The sequence below is a fragment of the Amblyomma americanum genome, chromosome 9 (assembly GCF_052857255.1).
Source record: "Amblyomma americanum isolate KBUSLIRL-KWMA chromosome 9, ASM5285725v1, whole genome shotgun sequence".
NCBI classification, from domain to species: domain Eukaryota; kingdom Metazoa; phylum Arthropoda; class Arachnida; order Ixodida; family Ixodidae; genus Amblyomma; species Amblyomma americanum.
This window is the reverse complement of record NC_135505.1, coordinates 64,480,763-64,503,285: the sequence shown is the minus strand read 5'-3', so window position 1 is coordinate 64,503,285 and position 22,523 is coordinate 64,480,763. Positions and strand designations below refer to the sequence as shown.

At 44.6% G+C, this 22,523-nt stretch overlaps 1 long non-coding RNA gene across 2 annotated transcripts; it reads left to right on the top strand.

Moving 5' to 3' along the window:
• Positions 1-11,154: 11,154 nt before the first annotated feature.
• On the top strand, positions 11,155-22,274 carry LOC144104069 (uncharacterized). Of its 2 annotated transcripts, XR_013308423.1 has the most exons (6): positions 11,155-11,636; positions 12,578-12,664; positions 13,410-13,607; positions 16,542-16,619; positions 20,070-20,113; positions 22,131-22,265. It is a non-coding gene; the product is annotated as an uncharacterized LOC144104069 (long non-coding RNA). The 2 variants fall into 2 exon arrangements; XR_013308424.1 differs by lacking the exon at positions 20,070-20,113 and having other exon boundaries at positions 11,156-11,636; positions 22,131-22,274.
• The last annotated feature ends 249 nt before the right edge of the window (positions 22,275-22,523 follow it).

Sequence of the window (22,523 nt, the reverse complement as noted above, 5' to 3'; positions counted from 1 at the left end):
GTTGGCCGGCGCATGAGAGGTGGTGCAGTAGAGGGAGCTAGGTGTGCAGCGCAGCTGACGCCGGGCTGAGCTGCCTGGTACCCAGAGGGGCGGCTACGGGTGGCGCATCTAAATTACAGGTAGGGAGTTGCTGTGGTGGACTGCATGGGATGCTGGGACACGCTCACAGACAGCCTTGGAGCGATTGACTTAAACGTGACGGGCGTCCGCACAAATGGCGCCCTTGGCGCCGTGCCGTGCACGTAGGAGGGTGCAGGCGAGGTAGCGGTAATAGTAGGCGCCTGGAGTGGCGTAGCTGCCGGGTGTGCCACGGCCGCCGAGAGGGCCGTGAGCACCGGGAGAGCCGAGGCCACCGGGAGGGCCGAGACCGCCAGTATGGCTGGGGGCACTGGGTGTGCCGAGGCTGTCGGGAGGGCCGATGACACCTGGTGGGCAGGAGACGCCGGCAGAGCTGTCGGCGCCGGGAGAGCTGAGGCCAAAGGGAGAGCCGAGGCCGAAGGTGGGGTCGGGGGCGCCGGGAGCTCCATGCCTGCCGGAAGGGCTCGTGAGTCGTGACGATGGACGGCGGCACCGGAGACGCAGAGGTGGAGTGACGGGGAGCTAGCGGCCAGGGGCTGCCGAGGCGGGCAGGGCTAGGGCGAAGGCGGCGTGGGTGAGACCGAGGCTGGTCCTGAGCCAGCTGCTGGCAGCGGCGACAGGGGGCTTGCAGCGTCGTAGAGCGGCAGCGGGCAGTAGGAGACGCCGAAGTCCTCCAGAATGGCAGCGCGCAGCTCGTCGTACGGCCGGCTGCCCAAGGCAAGGCAGGCAGGTAGGCGCAGCAGGTCGGGCGGGAGGATATCGCAGAGGACGGCGTGTTTGAACGGCTGGGTGGTGATACCGTTCAGGTACAGCGTCGCCTCGAATTGAGTGAACCACCCGCCGACGCCTTCAGGCCGGAACGCCGGAAGCAGCTGGTCGAAGGCTCGGTTCTGCCTGTAAGCCATCCAGGAACTCAGCTGATGGAGAAGGCGCGGCTCAACGGGTCACCACAATGTAGGCTTAACGCCTCAAGAGCGAAGAAAACGAGACCACTGCTACGAGCCGACACCAGAACAGAACTGCCAGCCGTGGCTGCACGAGCCACGACCAGGTGCCGTCTTTATTCTCTTCGCAGGTTGGCGCGCGCTAGCCGGGTTGTCGGCGCCGCCCAAGAGAGGGTGCTACAAAGGCAAATGGCGCATCATAGAGGACAGCGGTGCAGAAGTGTTTCAAATAGGAGTTGGTTTTCATAGTGGGTTAAATGATTGCGATTGGGCACGGTATAGAAACGTTTAAACTGAATACAATGTAAAACCTTCCACAATAAAAAAGGGTCAAATTCCAAAATGCGTAATAGTTTGCCATGAAAACGTTCCTGTTTGTTGTTTGTTAAAAGTGAATGTAGGCTAAATGAACAAAGGAACCGATAGGAATCGTTGGTGAGCCGCAACAGTTTTCTTTGGAAAGCAATGATGAGTAATGTGTTCGAACAATTAGGCCGCAAAGGAAAACGAATGCAGACCCAGCTCTCTGAACAACATATAAGTCGGACGCTTGTGTTGCACCTCGCCGTGGGCGTCAGTCACGGCTTCCTCGGGTATGGGAATCGTGGGTAGAGCGTGTCGTCCAAGCTTTTCTCGTTAGCGACGTAGTTTTGAAGGTGGTACGCGCCGCTTTCGAGGTTGTCGTATGCGGCGTCGGCGTGTCGGGGACGGCGTCTTCGTGCGGCATGGTCGTTGGAGGATCTTTGTTGTTTCTCTCGGGAGCAACCTCACCTCTAGCAATAGCGAAAACTGATGGTGAACTTTCGAGATAAAGCGTGCAACGTTTCGAGAACATTCATGAACAACGTAGAATCATTTCTGCCTGGATGCGATCAATCGAGACAAATCTAGTCTCGTCTATTGACCCGAAAGGCGCGTGGTCGATCCCTGCCGCGGAGGTAGAATTTCGATGGAACCGATATTCTCGAGGGCCGTGTACTGTGCGTTGTCAGTGTACGTTAAATGACCCTAGTTGGTTGAAATTTCCGGAACCCTTCACTACGGTAATCCTCATAGCCTGTGTCGCTTTGGTACGTTAAACCTCCATAAACCAAGAATAGGGGGTATCTTATCGGCAGACACAGACCACTTAAGAGCAGCCTTTAATGAATTCTACCAGAGTCTTTTTTGATGATATGCGGTGCACTCAGTGACGTTTAAGCATCACTTTCTTGGTGCAATGCCATGGCTGGACGAAGAAAGGAAAAAGAAATTGGAACCAGCAATAACTCAAAGCGAAGTCGAGCACGCGATAGATAAATTAATGCTCGAGCAATCACCTGAACCAGGTGGTATCAGTGCGTCATTTTATGAAGAATTGAAGCATGAAATTGTCCCGGTGTTGTAATAAAAGAGTGCTCGATTGTTTCGAACGTCACAAAGCGTTCAATGTACTTGAATGCTGTGTTGACACTAGCAAGCCTGTGGCAATGCTTCAGAATGATCTCGATGTATTTTATTGTGTTGATCAAGAATTTTTTTTCCGTTTTAGACCATGTGAATTCTTGTTCAGTTATACGTGATGATGCTGCCCTGGCGTATCGAAACTGCACAAGATTGATCGTTACGAAGACTCTAGGGCCCCCATTAGCATGCATGGGGCGTTCGCGGTGTCAGGGCTGCCTCGTCACTCCTTTTATTTTGGATTTATATCGAAACGCTCTGCATGAAGATAATAGAAAACTATAGTATTAATGACTTCAGATTACAAAAAGCCTAGGTTAAGCTGCTGGCTTATGCAGATGGCACTGCAGTTTTCACAGTTGATCAGGAAAGCATAATTAAGCGAGGCTGCCAGTTGTGTAGCAGTGTTAAGCAAAGTCGTCGGTAGCGGGGTTTACTGGTCCAAGTGCGTTGGACTCGGGCATAAATGGTGCCCATTGCAGCCCAACCTTTTCGCCAACGTACCTTGGACGACGACGCCAGGCAAGTATTTGGGCGTTCCGCTCGATGCTAATTGCTAAAGGGAGCAGTATTGGAAAGAACAGACTAAAAACATACGTGGCAGAACTGAGAAGTGAAAGAGACCAACCTCTATATTTTTGCGAGAGCTACAGTCTGCTACCTTTTTTTTTATCAGAAAACTCTGGTGTGTAATGCAATGTTGCATTGCTCTAGTGCAAACGTTCAGAAGCTACGCAGGATTTTTGCCCTCTTGATATTGGCTACTGAATGGGAACGTTGTAACAGATCGAACCTGCTACGGCGGTGGGGCACCTCTCTTTAAAGCAGCTGGTGGGCCGTTTTTTGTTTTTTTTTTGTGCCATCACAGAACCGTTCTTGCCCATTGTGTGCCAAGTGAGGCTGCGGCGCTTGCTTCAGGAGTTTGTTTTATCCACAGCAGAGCTTTCGGATGGGAGTCTTGGTTACTACAATGAGATTGTAGCAACTGTTAGATTCCTCTCTGCAGGTTTCTGCTGTGATTATCTGCATAAAGCTAAAAAATTAAGTTGTTTCATGACGATTGTTATCTTGTTTTCCCATAGCCGATGTGCAGGGCCTTGTACAGTGGGGCCAGGGAGGTGATATTTTAAAGGAAGAAAAGGAAACGAAGGTGCCGCCAGAATCCAATTTTTTTAAAGTTAAACACCGGAATACTATCAGTTAAAATCTGTTAGGTGCAAGATATTTTTTTACCGTGGGGAACGAAATGCTTAATTTGTAATCAGCCAGAAACAAGAGACCATGCATTCTTGCATTCCTGGGAATGATTTTATTTTTCGGATGTATTACACAGAACAATAAAGAGCTACAAATTGACGCGCAGCGAATTCGTTAATTAAGCAATGCCAATTAGTATGGGGTGCATTTGGTCTTATAATATCTTGGACATCCAGTGTATAAGGTGATTGGGGATGGCCAGATATCACTCCTACAGAGACACCAGTCAGGCTAGGATTTATTTTCAAGAGTGTATACATTTGTTTGTCACTGTGCAGAAACCGGCCGCAGAACATCCTGAGTGGCTTTCAAGAGTAGAGCCGCTTGCGATATGGCAAGAATTTTAGTCGGACGAAGCCAGTGTTTGGCTGGTTGATTTCGAAGCCTCAATGTTTACATCGTCGATAAAATCTATATAGTCCACCTGATTTTATTCTGTTTGTTATTTTGATTAAATTTTTGCCAAATTCAGGCTATAAAAAAGGCGTCAGTGGTATAGCGAGTAGCATGGTGCATTCCAAGCAGTTGACCCGGGTTTGGTTCCAGGCCGGTGCATTCCTTTAATTTTTTTCTAAGGGTATGTTGAGTAGGACACTATACTCTGCTTTCGCAGAGGAGTGTAATGTGTCTTTTAATGGCAGAAGAAATGTAATCTGCGTAACAGCCTTGTGCTGATTTCAGTGCGCAAACGCACGCTGAAGCTGCCAATCGACGGCTGGATTGAAAGTGCGCATTGGGGGAGTTGCCACGTAAAGTGCGCAGTCGGACAGGCGTCGGTGGTATCCCATCCAGAAATCTACGGGTCCTTCATCTTGTCGGCCCCTGACTGATGAAAAGCAGACTGCTCTATAGCTAAAGAAATATTGGAAATTCAGTATGGTGGTTGCACACACAGCTATGGTCCTGGTATTAGTGAGGTTTTCTTCGACTATTATCGGAATCTGTTTGGTGGTTGTGCGGGCACAAAAGTGACATCATATTAAAGTCACTTATTCGAAACCTTGCCTCGACTTGACGATGACCACCATGCTGTAGTTGAGGTGCCTGTCACTTTGGACGAAATTAAATCTGTCATTTTTTACTTGACGGCTCAGAAATCTCCTGGTCCAGATGGCGTATCTGGAGAGTTCTATAAAACATTTTCCACTTGCCTAGCGCCTTTCTTGATGGAGATTTCCCAGGTATCTTACGATGTTGGTTTTTTGCCCCCAACTTCCTATTCTGGGCATACCATATTAACTCCAAAAAACACAGATTCAAATCGGTTGAAAATAGTTGAGGCATATCGCCCAATTTCCCTCTGTAATGTAGATTATAAACTTTTTGCAACGGTTCTCTGCAATCGTCTGCAGCTACTTGTAGCTCACTTAATAGGTACGCATCAGGTCTGCGGTATCAGAGGCCGCAGCATCCGAACTTATATTCATATTGCACGTTCTGTAATGGACACAGTATAAGATGCGATCGAGCAACAAGCTCTAATTTAGATTGACCTTGCGAAGACCACTGATAAAGTTCGTCAGGAGTCTTGTATGCGGCCTCAGAGCATGCAAATATTCGATACGTTTTGCTTAGGGGTATAAGACTGTGTTATAGGAAGTCCTATAGAAGGCTAATTGTTAACCAAGAGCTAAGTAAATCTATCCCATTTAAATTATCTGTTCGCCAGGACTGCCCCTTACCGCTTTTGCTGTTTGCCCTATATCTTCAACCCCTTTCCCTCCGTATTCTTAACTGCACATCTATCCATGATTTCTCGTTGGCGCAGTGTAAAATTAAGATTCTAGCCTATGGAGATGATGTCGCCCTCTTTTGTTCTAACAAAAAGGGTGTGCTTGAGGCATTGCATTTCACTGAACAGTTTTGCGACGTATCAGGTGCGGCTCTTAATCTAGATAAATCCAAGGGGTTTTGGTTGGGCCATTTGGGTACAACGCCAAGTCATTAGGGTGGCATAAGCTGGGACTGCGGGCCCATTTCTCGCCTAGAGGTTCCTCTTCACAAAATTCGCAACAGTGGCGCCTACTGGGATTCTCAGATAGTCGCCACGAGGCGACAAACCCAGGCTTGGATGGGTAGGGAACTATCAGTGTTTGCTCGGGCTCAAGTCTGCAACATTTTTTATTTGCAAAGTTTGCCTATGTGCTGCATGTTCTCCACTGTGCGAGGAAGAAAGTGCAGATCATGCACGGAATATTTGCTTCATTCGTATGGCGTTCGCAATGGGAACCCATGCGTCGCGATAACCTATTTCTTCCTCTAGAGTCTGGTGGAATCGACCTTGCTCACTTATTCGTGCATCAGCTTGTCCCGCGGTTTTTCTTTTTCAAATCTTCAAACCACCCTTTTTTAGTAGCCGTGCTTATTAGGCGTCTCAGTGCTCATTTGCCTTTCCTATTCGCGCCGACGGGACACACTCGTGAGGGGCCTTTATGGGGATTCCTTAAGGAAGTTGCTGACACCTTCAATTTCCTCACTGTGCGCTTTTTCTTTAGACTACCTGTATATCCTCTCCAGAAGGCAGATGTCTCAAACAGTTACAGAGTATTTGTTCCCTGCACCGTTGTATCGGCAACCGTTTCTAGACTTCCTTGACACCACAGTTTTAAAACGTGTTAGGCGATTGTGCCTTTCTTCTGCAGCGAAAACATTCTTTTTTAAGCTGCACACGTGAACGCTCACTGTGAAGGCATGGCTTCATGCTAAGGAGATGCTTGCGCCATGGACGGTGAAATGTCGCCTGTGCAATACACCAGAGATACTTGACCGTCGTTTTCTTCTGTGAATTGATGCTAACTTCTTCTGGGATATTTTACAACGAACAATTAAGAAGGACATTGACATCATACCCTACAGTATTCGTTTTTTGCCCGTGGAGAAACAGTGCGGTGCCATAGATCTATTTACGTTGCTGGGAATATTTATTCTCTGGAAGAGCCGCATGATGGACCGCCACGCCTAATCACCACGGTCGTCGAAATCTTTGTTTTGTGAACAATGCGCTTTGGTGCGGGGAGTATATGCTGCCCTGCAAGAGCCGCCTAGCTGGCTCCCCTATCTGGATGCACGTGTGTACCTCCCGGACTTTTGATGTTTGGAAGAAGGGTTCCTGCAGGACTAAGGTGGCCTGGTGTTTTGTGGCGTAAGTGTGCTTAAACTTTTGATTTCAGCACTATTTGCATGCAATAAAGAAAAAAACAGGCGTCGGTGACATAAGCGTTAGAATAGCTTGTTTTTGCTTGTCCCCTTTTAAATTTGTTCTTGATGTTTTGCCGCCCCCTTACACAATGCCCTACAGGCCGGTAAGGTATTTCAAATAAATAAATAAATAGCTGCCTTACAAGCAGTTGACCCGAGTTTGATTCCCGCCGACGCCTTTTCTCTTCTGCTTACTGCTTTCTCGAGCTGTGCAGAAGTTTCTTTTCTTTTTCTATCATATGTTTTTTGTCCAATCGCATGTTTTCATAGATACAGTCAATGACAGGGTGACAATGGGAAGGAATAGCGCGGCAAGGTGAACACGTCCATGCAAAGACATTTTTTCACTCCTGCAGTCTAATATTGATTGCTTAGTGCAACGATAGGTGGTTCAGCCTTACTAAATATTTTTTCTACCACTGCTCATGCTGGCAAACCTAATATAGCTATTAGCTTCTTTATTGTTCACTTTGAGGAAAACGTTGAACAGCCTGCCACCGTTCAGAAAGAGAAATGCGCATCGCCTTCGCTGACATTATCCCAGAGCATTTTTGATGGTAGCTATCAGATCTGCAGCTCTTTCTGAGCCATCGGATGTGTGAAGTTGGCGCGATGTGACGCTTATTAACTTCTGTTACACGGCACCGCCAATCGACCGGCTTATTGTTTTTTTGTCTCGGCGTATTAGACTGATAGCCTTGTCTGTGTTGTGTTGGAGTGGCACCATTTGAACCAATTTTGCTTTTTGCAGTAGATTTGACGCAAAAAGTGAGATTGAGCAGTCGAACAATCGTGTGAAACTCGAGCTCGAGAGACACAAATGTGAAACACGTCAGCGGTATCTGGTAGCTTGCATGCCGCTTGGATCGAATAGTGTGAAGAAGAATAAGGTAGAATGGCAGATACGAACTTATAATTTCGCAATAATCCTATTACATCGCGATTTTGTGTAGAGAAAAAACTGAAAGCCGGTATATCACCATTACCCGTTGACAATGCAATGGCATTAATTTTTTTTTTGGAGTGTTCAATTTCACTACTGGATTACAGAACATTTATTTCGCCCGAAAATGAAAATGAAGATGATTTTTACTAGACGGCTATTAGCTAACGGCTGACAGCGACCTGAGTAGACCATTCAATGGCCCGGGATTGATCGCTAAGCTCTGAGCTCACCAACACTGCCTCCCAATTTGCTCGATATTAAGAACTTGTATTAGACATTGAGGTGGCGGCTCTTGTTCACAGTTCTACAATATGTTATAAGTGGGAATTTCTCCACATAGTGCACATTCCTGGTCGTGATGACCGGGCCAGAATTTGGATAGCAACTAAGGAGTCATGAAGGGTCACGTCTGCAGTCGACCCCAGGTGGTCTCCTGCTCTTCATCTTATGTTTTGTCTGGAGGGAGGAAGATCCTTTTTTCTAGAATAAAATGATTAGTAAATTCATGAAATGACGCTAGGGGTTTATTCGAGAAAGTGTAGCAACTGCGTCTCCTGCTCGGCTGAGGAATACTCAAGCTTTGAGGTACACCGAATCGTTTTCAGGTTTCTCCGAGTGAGACGGCACCATATCAACTCAATAATTCTTTGTTGTCTGCCACCTGAGGAATTCTTCCGCTCATATAATAGCTTATGGTGAACTGCGAATCGCTTAGTATAGTATCAGCGTTGGTGTTAATGCTAGCAAGGGGGACAGCCGACTCTTCTGCCGTTTCTGAGGATCTCGTTTAAGTAGTGTTGGGGACTATCAGTCTGCCCTGCATGTAACAGCGGCCAAAGCGAACGGTTATTTCTGTTGGTATTTTAGGGCATCGACATATATCGCTTATTTATGTTGGCTGTACATTCTGCCTAGAGCATCTGCCCTAGCTTTCTTTCTCCCACCGCGGTCAGCAGGATGCATATTCTTAGGAAGTGGCGTGACAATTATTGCCTGAGTGATGCGTTTAGGTATATTTGCTTTGGTATCTAGTGGTGGCAACTCGATTCCTAGTCCTAGGCGATCAAGTATGGCCGTTCCTGCTTTGGTGCGGGAAAGCCTGCCTCGTTGCATTGTTAAGGGTGCTTCCTTAGTTCATATCTGCCTCTGTTCCGTGTGATATGATGCATAATCTTCAGATGGCGCTAAGATGCGCCTTTTTTCTTTCATGCAGAATGTCGTACACGCAGCTGTCATGAAGAATCGCGCAATCGGGTGTTATAACAAATAGGAACTTCTTCAGGGAAACTGAAGGCCGAAGTGGTACAGGGCCCCACAATTGAAAACGCTGTGCTGTGCTTGACTTCTTCCAAAAATTTCCCACTTGAAATGCAGTGGAAGATAGTCGATATGCCTGGCTTGGGGACTAATCGAAAGACTATAATGAATCAGATCTATAGGTGATATGTGTAACTCAACAATCGAAGCGTGGGAGGTAAAAAGTAAGCTGCACCATGAAGAAAGGTTGAAGAATATGAATGAGGAAAATAAGGTGGCAAACTTTTTCTGGTTATTCGCCGATGCAGTGTGAGTACTACATGCAAAGAACTAAATCACTTGCAAATGCAAATAAAAATTGGAAGAAAGCGATAGAAGACAACCTTGAAAGAGAAAGTACGATCCTGAAATATACTCGCTGCCAAGAAAAAATGCTCGATAAGCCGACGTTAAAGTTCTATACGACGGAAGAATATCAGATTAAAAGAAAACGCTTTTTTGACATTTACGAAACCATGGGTGCTTGAGGAGAAAGTGTTAAGAGCAAAAATTTCACATCCTGGGTTATGTTTGCTGTTTCTGCATGCAAGACAGGTAAACGATAGAAAATATTTTTATCGAGTGTAAGACCCTCCAACCCTCAATCCACGATGTCGCCGCAGGAATCCGCGAAGCACAAGAGTACCGGAAAAACTAAGACATGCTCAACATTCAAAAAGTAAAAACTGAGAGAGAGCGAGGCTAATAATTATCTTCCTGCTGCCACTCAACCACACAGGCGTTCAAACTTGGGCTGGCACGTGCAACTGCACGCGTATTTTTGCTTATAGACTGACTTGCGCATGAATGAAAGGGGATGAAGACTGCAACGATAGCACAGCGCAGGAGGCACATGCGCAATGTTTGGGAGGAGGAGAAAAAAGAAACTTTATCTGAGACCAGCACTAAGTCTCTGTGAAGAAGAGTGTTTGCTCCGCCAAGGCCCGCTGATTATTTCCCTAACCCGTGCGAAGGCAAGCACTCCAGGATGGAGAGGGAAGGTCAGGGAAACTAGAACAGGAGCGTGTTAAACTGCCAGCCTCTCGCGCTCTGCAAAACTAAGTGCACATCTGAGTACGACGTCTTCGAAGTTTCGTTTACGACGCAAATTTCGTCAGCAACCCTGTCGAAACAACCAGCATGATTTATGCTGGCATTCATAATGGACATGGTCGCGAAAGTACCGGGCATGCCGGGAAGAAAGACTTCCATACTGGAACGTGCTGGCAATGCCGGAGATTTGTTGGGAAGCTAACTGGACATGTCGGACACGATGGTGGCCATGTGAACGCATTTGATGCTGGGAGCAGAAAATGTTGGGAGGTTAGGTGGGCACAGAACAAACGATACTGGGCATGCGGGCACCCATAGCGGTGGTGTGTCGTGTTAAATTCCGACTGGCAGGTAAGCCGGCACACACCGAGCCAGGGCAGCTAGCGATCGTGTAATTGGCAACGCCATCAAATCTGAACCTGCTGCGCTCGAGCTGGATATCTGCATAGCACGCGCGAGTTGACTGCATTCGAGGAATTGCGGTCTTTATACTACCACTTCGAAGCTGACTTCTACACTCTCTCTACTTGCGCCTTACGAAAACATAATTTCGAACGACGGCTCGTCTTTATAATGTAGGGACTGCACCTAAGAAACTCTGTAATGCACTAAACATCCCAATAGATGCATCGCAGACCCCCTCCCCCCCAGAAAAAAGAAAGAGAGAAGGCGGAGACAGCCGCAGGGCAAAGGAAATAGTAGACAGAATTCGTACCGCGCGAATGCGCGTTGCTTATCTATCAAGACACTGTTTCCTCAAGCATTAATTCTGAACCGCCATCCAAGTATAAAAATATCGTTGCATCGTTAGCTTTTCCTCGCGATATTAGTTGCTGCTGGCAATTTTGCGCCCTCCAAAGCGGTAGAATACCTGCAAAAGTTTGCGTGTAAAATTTCCCTGTGCCCGTCGTGAAGAAATACCAGTCGTTTCGCAAAACACCGAAACTGAAACTCAGCATCGCAATTTTGCCCGGCAGGGGGCCAGGCCAGCCAGAGGCCTTCGTCACCTCCGTCACTATACCGTCGACGTTATTTTCAAGTCTATTATGGCGTGCGCCGCTATTTGCGCGGGTGTAACGAGGACGGGTTTTCAGTGTTTTGTGCAGTACCATCCTGCATTGTAGTGTGGCTCGTGCACGTATGTAACCACAGAAGAGTGTAGGTTCGCGTACCGCTGTAAACGCGCCGTACGTGGCAAACAGGGACAGTGGCAGCCGACGAAGCTTCTTCCCGTCAGTGTCCCCTTTGTTCTAGGTCGTCTCAAAGAAGTCGGTGCAGTCTCAGTTTTGAAATCGCAGTGCATGGACGTTGTTAATGTGCTTCTTATGTGTTAGAATGTGCTCATTGTGTAGCAGGTCTTGTACCGATGTCTGCGCCAATGGTTCGGTGCCGTTGACTTCGTCACGAACGGAGTTTTCAAGGTAAGAATATTCTCTATAGACTCGGATGCAGCTTTCTGTGAAGTTGCCTCTGAAGGAGTGACTATGCAGCGGAAGCTACGAGCTCTCACCGCCGGCTCACAAGCTTGCGTCGTTGGTTCGTGAGCGCGTGCGTGCAGTGCGCTTGTGAGAGCCGGCGTTTTGCGCTCGTATTTTCTGCTTCGCAGCCACAGAAAGCTGTCGCCGATTATAATATATGCTGCATGCCTGTTGCGAATCCGTTGAACGGAAACTTTAGTGCGCCTATTTAGCACGATTTAAAATTTCTCAGTTAGTGCAAAAGTAAGCGGCAACGAGAGTACTTGCAGGCCAGGTTTCAAATGCTGCGACTGTGCAACTCGGAGAGTTATTCGCTTGCAATCCTTATCATTAGCTGAAAAGATGCATTATAATTCGGAGCATGTCCATTCAGTTCTCCTGTGTGGTTCTTTTCACAAAAGGAATGCCATAATATACAGGAATGGGCTTCTCTTTACAGGATTTTAGTTTGTGGAGAAGCTTCAGCGCAAGTCTGTCTACCATTTGCTAATCGCTGTTAAAAATTGAACACTCATTTGTCAAGCTTTTTGTGTTTCTGCGTCTTTTTCCTCCTGTAAATTTTCATCATGATTAGAATATAAAGGGCGTCACGTCTGTTGCATGTTTCAATGCGTAATTAATGCCTGCTGAATCCTTTCACTCATGCTCGCATTTTGTGTGTGCTGCCTTTATTTTTCTGGGGTTTACTTGGTGCTTTAACAGGTTTTGGCAGTTGTCATTATAACAGAAGTACTTGTGTTGACAGACTGCAATTTTAGGGGAGCTGATTGCATTAAATATCCTAGTTTTCTCTTTTTCTCTATTCATAACTGAGGGGAATCAATGTTGTGACACATTCTTTCATTTCTTATATCACTATGCTCTCTAATAACGAGTGTTCGCAGGTGGATCGTGGCTCGTCGCATGCGGCTCGTCTGCATCCACTTTGGAGCCTACAGCACGGGTCTTGCCTCCTCGTAAAAGCAAACTTTGTGAGTTGTATGGAATGAAAAGGAGCGCGTGAATTCCGGCAAAGTGTTATTTTATGGCTTGTTTCAGGACAGCATTTAAATAAGCTTTTGGATTTCAGTACACATTGGATAATCAAGCTGGTTTAAACGAATTGCATTTCAGCCATTACAGTATGTGAAAAATGTTCAATCCTTTGTAGGATTCGGGGATTCGCATTCCTTTTGCTTCAAGTGCCGGCAAACGAATATGATACTTTACATAACATATTTTACGTACTCATTGCTACCGAACAATGAAACAAACCACTCAGAATGATTTTCTCTTTTGGTAATGGTCCCCCTGGTGTTCTGTGTGTATTTACAAGCATGGGTATTTACTTGTTTATTTATATATTCATACTCAAAGGCCCCATTACAGAATATTATTACATGAGGGGTAGACATGAAGTCCATCAATAAAGGTTACAGTTGTTCAGTTTGATGTGGCCCGCACTGGTGGGAAATAAATTTGGAAACATTGTTGACCGTTTCAGCCTTTTCCATCAGTAAACTGCCTCGAAGCAATCTTCAAATATATTGCAAGTGTTCTTATAGGGAGATAAAACATAGGCATCGCATTTGAGGTCTTTTTAAAAGAAACGAAGTCATTGGTGCAAATGTGTTCACCATTCTTCTGCAAAACGTGTGGTCAAAACGGCTTGAAAATGATGTCATTGGATTTTCAGAACCATTCTGAATTCACTTTTACCATTTGTATGCATATCAGGCCAAGCTGGTGTCAAGGAAACCACTTCACTCTTTCCTGCGGCCTTTACAATCACCGCAAAAGCAATGGGAGTTTTTCTCCAGAAGTTACTTCGTCTGCTGTTGCTAGAGGCGTGAAGACCCGACCGCTTGCTCCCTGCCTGTATCTGCGGTGATGGGTGGCATTCACCGGGTTTGTGCTGTCGGCCACTGGTTCATGGTGAGTGCAACACCGAAATTTAAAAAAAAAACAATGCTGAGCCTGCGCGTCTTCAGTGCAGCCCACATGCGCACAGATTCATCACAAAATGTGCTCGGTGAAAATATTTTAACGCAGGAATCACTCATTCCTCATCCAGAAGGAAGTACTCTGATGATTTTCTTGCACGTCTCATGGTCCATGATTAAATGATGCTTAATGCTAAGGGGAAGAAAAGGAAAACTCAGATAGTGAGTTTTGAAGCTCACCTCATGAAAATGTACCATCGGGGGCAAAAGTGTCCGCAACGTGCGAGTGGTAAATCCTGTACCGCCATTATTGGCTGCTGGCTTGAGACGATACTTGTAGAGCATAGTCAGACTCACATACACTAACATTTGACTGCCAAATAAATATTGCGGGGCAATGTATATAATTTTTCATTACGCTGATATCACTTTTCACGTGTCCTGAATTATTTTACCCCCATATACCTCACAACTTCCTTAAACGAGAGACCTGTATCAATACCTCGAAGGAATACTAATGACTAATGTGTTAGCAAGTATCAGGAAAAACTGTAATGTTGGTGTTATTGGTGCCGCCGAACTGCTACATGTTTGAGGACATGAGTTTTCCCAATGAGCAGATTTCGGGTTAAGCGCAAGTTTGCTTGAAGGCATTCTTGTCTGCCTAACGTCACGAGAAAGCAACAGTACAAGTTGTGTGTGCTGGCACAGATAGTGACGTGTACTGAGTATTGCAATTTCAGAAATTATGTCCGATGAATTGTGTAAGCAATAATAAAGAGCGCCCTATTTTGCTGTCGACGTATACATTTAACTTGCAGCATACCCTGAAGAAGCTACCAATAAAACATTTCATTTAAACATTTTTATAAAAGAAGGGCTGAGATTATGGTCAGCCGTGCGTGCGATTGAATGTTCACTGCCCTCTATTTTTTTTAAATTCAGGAACTTATTAACATGTCAGCATCACAAACCTTAATTTTCAGCTCCTTACATCTTAAGCTAAGCAAACTAGCATAAAACATTGCAGTGTGCTTTAATTTACCTACGATAGGTTGAGGAGAATAATCTTTTTTGGTGTATCTTCATTTCCTTAATGATATGAGGAAAGTTCATGTTCTTGGGAGGTTTATCAAAAGGGATGAGGAGGCTGTACAAATGCAGGAGAATACACTGTGTCACACTGGCTGTCATTGCCTCTGAGATTAGTCTGTTTGCTAGCGAAGGCCGATTTTATTCAAAGCGCAGTTCCGAACTTTGACTTGCTGGCAGTTAGCTTGTGCTGGCAGTTATTTTCAACAAATAATTTATGCATTGCCATCTGGGGAAATGGAAGGTCGTGAGACACCGGCAAACATCAAAATGCCTTTCCAAGAGGAGCATGTCTATGCCTCTTGGACGTTACGTGTGTGCAACGTGCTGTCATCGCACCGCGCTACTGTGGCCAGTGTTGGGGTTTTTCAGTGCCCATTCCATTCACGAATTATATGATGCACTTTGCTTGGGTGCGGCATGAATTCTTGCTAATGCCACTGTTTTGCAAAGCTAAAGCTGCTGTGCTTGATATTTCAGGAGCTATATTAATGCTGCAGAATTCTTTACACTTTGAAAATTGCCATGTTAATGCTCCACATGGCACGTCATTCTGCACACTGATGCAGACCTGCCAGAAGATGAACTACAAAGGCTGAGAGTCTTGACTTTTTGTGAAATGTAAAGTGTAGAACGGTTGACATTTGTGCTTGAAGAATACATGCTATCATGCGCAGTCGGACTGAAGGCAAGCATGCACAAACATTAATTCGTTTCAGGTTTCTCACATGGAAAAACAAAAGAAAGGGGTCTGATTCACAGTATTTGCATACAATGCAAAGGATGAAACATACGGGCCTGATGGTTACCAATGACGTGGACCAAACTGGGAGTGAACGCACCTTCTCCTCCCGCGTAAATGGCGGATGCAGCGGTGGGGCAGTGACGACCCCACCGCGATGTGGCAAGAGGCAGAAACAGACCCCTTTGCACAGGCCGTAAGAAATAGAGAACACGTTCCCCTCTAGACCGGCCATGGGGAGACATGCGTGCAGCTTGTACCTTATAAAAGGTTAAAGACAGTCTGCAGGCTACCTGGCGTAGCGAGAGCGGTCATTGTGTTGAATGTTGTGATGAAAAGCAAAAAAAAGCTGCAGTTTTTGTATGGGCCAACCCAAGAGGAAAACCTCGTGTGCTGGATGTACTTCAGCTTTGGTATATATTATTCTGAGCAATGCTGGAAGATGTGGACAGAATGATGAAGGCGCACACGCTATGTTGAACTGGCAACTAAATTTTATTCATGAAGCATTTCTAGATGTTCAATGCAGATAAAACAGTCAACAATCAGTCCTGTCATGTTCCATCGTTACCCTCATCTTCCCTCTTCCAAAAATGCCTCTTCTGCTAGTAGTGATAGGGAGGTGCTACTTATGCATGTGTCTTTATAATCAAACATTGTTTTACGCTCAATAATTTCCTGTGCTTTTTCATCTCGGTTTCAGTCAACTATCACTGTATTGCATATAATCTTTGATTATAAAGACACATGCATGAGCAGTGCATTGCTATCGCTTCTGGTGAAACAAAGGCTATTTCTGGAAGGGGAAAGATGAAAATATTGATGGAGCATGTGACGGGACTGATTGTTGGCTCTTTTTTCTGCACTGTGTATATTGTAATGATTAATGAATAAAATTCTTCTGTTAATTCAGTGCAATGTGTGTAGTGCTTCTCATCCTTCTGTCTGTCTCTTCGAGCACTGTTTTTTAAAATGCTGAACCAACCGCCCCAAAACCATTTTGCATGTGGTATAGTGTCTATATTTTTTTTATTTGCTTTGAATGCTTCTGATTCTTATGATGATGTTCTTATCTCATTTTTTTTACTGCAGAGAGCAAGAATATCACTGCCTGCTTGTTGCACAGCTGTGCTGTGTCATGGGGTCTGACTGCTTTACCTGCACATCCAGGTGTGGCCACACTAATACCATAACTGTTTCATTTCAGCCAGTAAAATTTTCTCGTGTCATTCAAAGAGCAGCTAAAGTTTTTAATGACACTTTGGGTTATTGGTGCAGTTGGAGGAGAAAAGACCTGTGGTGCATGATTATTTATGCATTCTTGTGTTGTAGAGCAGCTGCCTTTCCTTATCCCTTCACTGTGATGTATTCACAGAAAAGTATGCTGAAGACTTCATACATCATTCTGTGGGAAAAGTGCTGCCTATAACACAACTGATAAGTGTGCTGACATAAGTATCATGATGTATCTAGTGGATTGGATGAGATATCTGGGTACACAACACAAAAATAGCAATTTCAGCAGACACCAGTTGATGAGACGTCAGTGCATGTTTTTTGTGCGGCTGACATGTGACAAGACTGAATAACTTTGTGATGGTGTATTTTAGTTTATAAACTTGAAATTGGGTCATTCCAAGCCATCTGACCCAGATTTTGTTGGAGCATCTTCGATTTCCTTTAAAAAATTCATATAGTTTATTCTATTACTAGAAGAATCATTATCCCAGCTTGTTTTTGCAAAAAAAAAATTGTGCTGTGGCCCCATCTTTAAGGGGCACTAAAGGAAAATACTAAGTCAGGCTAGACTGGTAAGGTAGGATCACATGAAAGCACTTACGTCATTTTAACCAGAAAACAACACTTAATGATATACGTGTAAGAAAAGCGAGAAACACGTGGTAACGTCCATTGTATATTTGAGTCGTGATAGCGAGTGGCGTACTCGTGAGCTTTCTGGAGGAATGCTATATCGTCATATGGGGCCATTAGCGTCGAAATGCGAAGAAGGCAGCATGGCGAGCATAGCCGACAGTGCGAAGGGTCTCGTACTTAAAACAGCGCAAAAGCGATAACTGAAAGAAAGGTTAGCTGCAAACATCAGTGCTGAAGCTTTCGCTGGACATTCTGTGCACTCTGGCTGTGTACAGCCATTGTACACAGCAAGATCAGAAACGCAAAGCTCAGAACTACATTCATGGTGCGTATGCTTGCTATGCGGCTGGTGAAGCAGCTTCTTCCTCAATTCAACCATCGAATCAGCTACATTGGGCTGGCAGCGGGCATTACAAAATAGCGAAATGTTTTTTTTTATTTTTAGTATGTGCTCGCGCAGACATGCACATCATAAACATGTGAAGCACTATGCAGGTGCATGATCTTATATGTTTTCTGCACAGTGGAAAGGTGAATGTTCTAAAGATATCTAAAGTACCACCTGCATGCACTATCACTTTTCATTTGGCTCAATAAAGAACGCATGACTATCAATTTTTTTAGACTAGACATTATGCTTTCACTTACAAAAATTTGAAATTAATTTGTTTCATGTTTCATTATTTTTAAACCGAAAAAGGTGGAAAGTTATCCATTTTTGAAATTATTTACCAAATTTTATGGTCTCACAAAAGTTGTATGAATGGCAAAGCAGCCTATAAAATGTTTCAGCGATGAGAAAACCTAAGCCATGCCAGAAAAAATCCTAAATTGGAGAAAAGTTGCTTTCTGTGGCATATTCAGCTGTCAGTTGCATAGTGATGTGGTCCTGGTAAGCATAAGAAAGGTAGTAAGGTGCACAATACCATTCAGTCGCATTTATTATCACAAGTTTAATTCGACTAATTTTTGTTCTAAAAAGCATCATTCTGCAAGTTCAGCATCACTGCCCTACCGTGGTATTGCTCCCTGCCTGCTCCTCAGTACAGTGCATGCTGGAGCCAGCTGCAAGTGTAGGTTTAAGCAGTGCTGCAGGTGCTGTGCTGGGCTTGAATGCTTTCATCTTCTGGAGTACAGAGGTCTACTCAAGGGCACGGTTACAAAAAATAAAAATTAAATGGCCACTAAGCAGAAGCATCAAGTCAACCCTTGTGGTAACTGGAGATGTGGACCAAAGACCGCTGCAGCCACGCTCCTCATTGCACAGATTAAAGAAGCACTATGAAATGCTGGTGCTGTCTTCTGCTTCCTTGAAGTCATTCAAGAAAAACAAATTGAACTCACTAAGTGGTTTAAAAGAGCACCTTGGAAAGAACAGTAGTGTTTCATCACATCGTCTTCATGTGCAGGCTCTTTCCCACTTAAGGGAAAACTGGGAGTGGATGGCTACCGTGCTTCGCAAAGCACAGCTGCTGACAGCTGGGGAGAATTGATGGCAAAGGTACATGCACAATAAATATGCGCCTGTTCTAGCTGGCTCTTGGCAGCAGCGGTTCTCAAAGTGTGGCGGTGCTGCACTCCCAGTTTCTCTCTACGTGTGAAACAGCCAGTGGTACTTCAACTGTGCATGCTAGAATTACATCGTAATCAGTGACCCAATTGTTTCAAGTGTTCAAACATGGATGAACATGCCACCAGGCCTTTCAACCCACAAACATGGGAACAACCATTTGGAGCACCTTGCAGCACTGCTTATATATGGATTGCAACCGGTTCTAGTGAGCACTGCAGTGAAAGTAGTTGTAATGATTACTGTGAGAACATAAAATTACATCAAAAATTGAAAAATCGCAGTTTTGTACCTGTTTCGAGTTTATTATTTATTTATTGTTACACGAGTTTCGAAACTTGAGACGGCGCCTTTGGCATAGAAATTTTTTTCGTAAAAAACAAGCTGGGATAAAATTTGCCTTAGTAATGTAATAAACTGTGATGGTTTTAAGGAATTTGAAGATGGTTGAACACTTATTGGCTGGCAGAACTTCCAAACACGAAGTAATACCTAAACACCTGCAAGGCTAAGCCTTTAAAACTGTGCTCAATGTTTTGGTCTACACAAGCAAGGGAAATATCTCTCACGATAGGAACCACTCTTGAATGCATGTAAGCTCATTTCTTTCTTTTTCTTCGTGCAAAAGCTCTTCTGCCCACAACTGTGGTATTTTTGTTGGTACAGTCTCCAAGGTTTTGCAATTTCACCTTGATTCTATGTTTGTGAGGGAACAGAAGGGCCTTTATGTGTGGAAGAAAGAAGTTTGGGCAGGCTCAGGTGTGGCTTCTATTCTGAGTAATATTTTCTTTGTGTGTGTGGACCAAAACATTTAGCGCAGTTTGCAAGGCTTTGCCTTAGAAGTGTTTAGTTACAACTACTTCATGTTTGTAAAGCCTTCAAAAAGGAAAGCATGGGATTGGACTTCAGTGTTAAAGTGCCAGACGAAGAGACTGCAGTTCCTTGATGCTCTTATGCAGGGGAAAGCATGGCATGTTTGCTAGGCTTACTATCCAAGGACAAAAGCGCCTATCCTGAGTTTCTTGTTGACATATTCGAAGTTGATGAAGAGTGATGTCTCGTACTTCAGGTAAATGCTCAGTAGTCTTTGCCACCATGATATGCTATTGCCATTCAGTCTAAAAAATTAGCAATAACCAGCTATTCACAAGATCTGGTTGTATATGTGTGTGCAGGTTTGATACAAGGCCAAGTGAAGACACCAGCTCAGGATAGGCTGGTAGGGAACATGGTTTCTGCCATACTACATTAATAAGCTATCTCATTGGAACATTGTTGCTGCCATACTACCTTAATAAGCTATCTCATTGCCTTGGCAATGTGAGTTAGAGGTAAAAGTATGTGCGGTTTCTCGCACCAAGGAAGATTGCATACCGCTTGAGTTTGGTGTCAGGCACAAGACAGGCTACCTGCCATTGTTGGTGCCATAGGTGCTAATGTTTTGTGGTCAATATTATATCAGTCGGACACCGTGGTGTCAGCGGGCAGCAGGAAGAGAATTTTTTATGTAGTTACGCTGACAGGTTCACATCTTTCAGTGCACTGTGCCTCGTGTGAACAGCGTAGTTGAAAGGATGAAAGAAAAATTGTTGCATAAGGTTTAAGATTTTTATTCTTTCATATTCCTTCACTGGGATCAGATTTTTATTCTTTCATATTCCTTCACTGGGATTAGTTAATGTGGGAAGTGTCAGAAGGCTTTCATATCAGGCGAAATGGAGGTGATTTCATCAGCAGTCTCTTCATTCACTAATATAAGGAATCTGCATTTTTAGCGCAGCAGTGACGGCGAACATGTGTCCTGTTGCGGCCTTTTTGGATTGACCACCTTCCCGCACTGCATATCTTGAGGTTGTAAATAAGTTTCTGTTGTGTATTAAACTGCGAGTCAGGACTGGGTTTACGTTCTCTCGGTGTTAGTGTTTTTGCGGTTTTACTTGAGTATGAGTTCTTACCAACTAGTTCATTTCGCCGTCTTAACTGGTGTATACCTTTGCTCAAACTAAGGAGCTAATGGTTGAATGCTTTTATAGTGCGTAAGTAGAATACTTACATAGTATTTAAAGCAGAAATAAACGATTTCCTGACCAGATTTTTTATATTCTGTGTACAGTACTAGAGGTACGCTTAGTCAGACTTAAGTATGCGCGGCAGCAAAAGGATTCTTTTCTCGGGTCTGAAGGATTTTAAAGGTAACCACGCATTTTCAGTTTGCTTTCAGGTTTATTGTTTGAATATCTACATCTTTGCAGGGAAAGTTCTTTTGCGACAAGTGTTCCATTTGAAGACTGACTTGAAATCACATTTTTGTATTCTGATGAAGTACGAATGGTTGGATGAAAAGAGTATCCATATTTTTGTGCTAGGTACAAATAGCTATGAGTAGCGGCCTGCTTGCCTTTGGCTATGCTGAATTTGTTTATTAATCTTTCCTCTGTTTAATGTAATATTAAAAGGTATCCCAGCTGCTCCAGTAGAGGGAATTTAGGGGTAACATAAACAAATCAATAAATGTTGGTAGGGCAACGGAGCGGATTCGAAGAGAAGGCAAGTGTAGCAGGGGGCGGCCGAAAGTCTGGTGGAGGGATGAAATTAAGAAGTTTGCAAGCATACGGCGGGTGCAGCTGGCAAAGGACTGGGTTAATTGGAGAGAAATGGGGGAGGCCTTTGCCTAGCAGTGGGTGTAGTCAGGCTGATGATGATGGTCTGTATTGATAAATTCCTGCAATCTAATTTGAAGGAACCTACTTTCACTGAAAAGAGGTTTTGAAGCCAGTGTCTAATAAAATGCAGGTACCACTACCAGTGGTCGTTTTCACAAGCAAACTGGTGCTCTCATGGCAGTTATTGTGAGCATATGCTTGAAGGTACGGTGCACCGCCATTCACTTCAAAACAGTCGTCACGGAGTCTGTTTTGGTCTTGACGTCACAAATGGAAACTGAGTAGTGGGAAAAAATGTCCCATTTTTAAATTCGGTTGGCTGCAATAAATGCGATTAAATAGACAGAAAGTGCCACAGAGTCCGTGACTCAGTTTTTGCATGAAACAAAAATTAGATGGAGTCCTCAGTGCATCCTTAAATAGTACTTGCCCATCTTAACTACGGAGGCTATATGAGGGAATGAGTTCTTGTGGTAGTTTACTGAATTGCAGCCCGAAGGACTCATAACGTGGCAAGAATACTTCTGTACTGCTGCCATTCCTGTAGGTGATCATCCTCATTCCTTTTTACAGACTTGGGCAAGACATCGATGACCTTTCCACACCATGCTGTCCCAGGAGCGTTGCTGTGCGTGAGTGCACAAGTATTGTTGAGCAGATCTATGCAAGCCAGCGGCTGTGCCGTACAAGCTCTGCAGACAATTAAACCTTTGATGGTAGCAGGTTGTTTTTCTCTGTTTGCAAACAGGCCAAGGAGACAGCCATAATTTTCCTTTTACATCACCATAATTTTTGCTCTGCAGGTTGCAGTGCATCAGTTTATGGTTTATCATGCAGTGAATGTGCTCCTTAATCTTAGTTTAATGCATCATATAGAGTTTAGGCAGCGTCTCTCATTATAATTACATCCGGTATCTGTAATATTTTATTGAGTCCCATTCCACATGCTGTTTCATCAAATTTCTG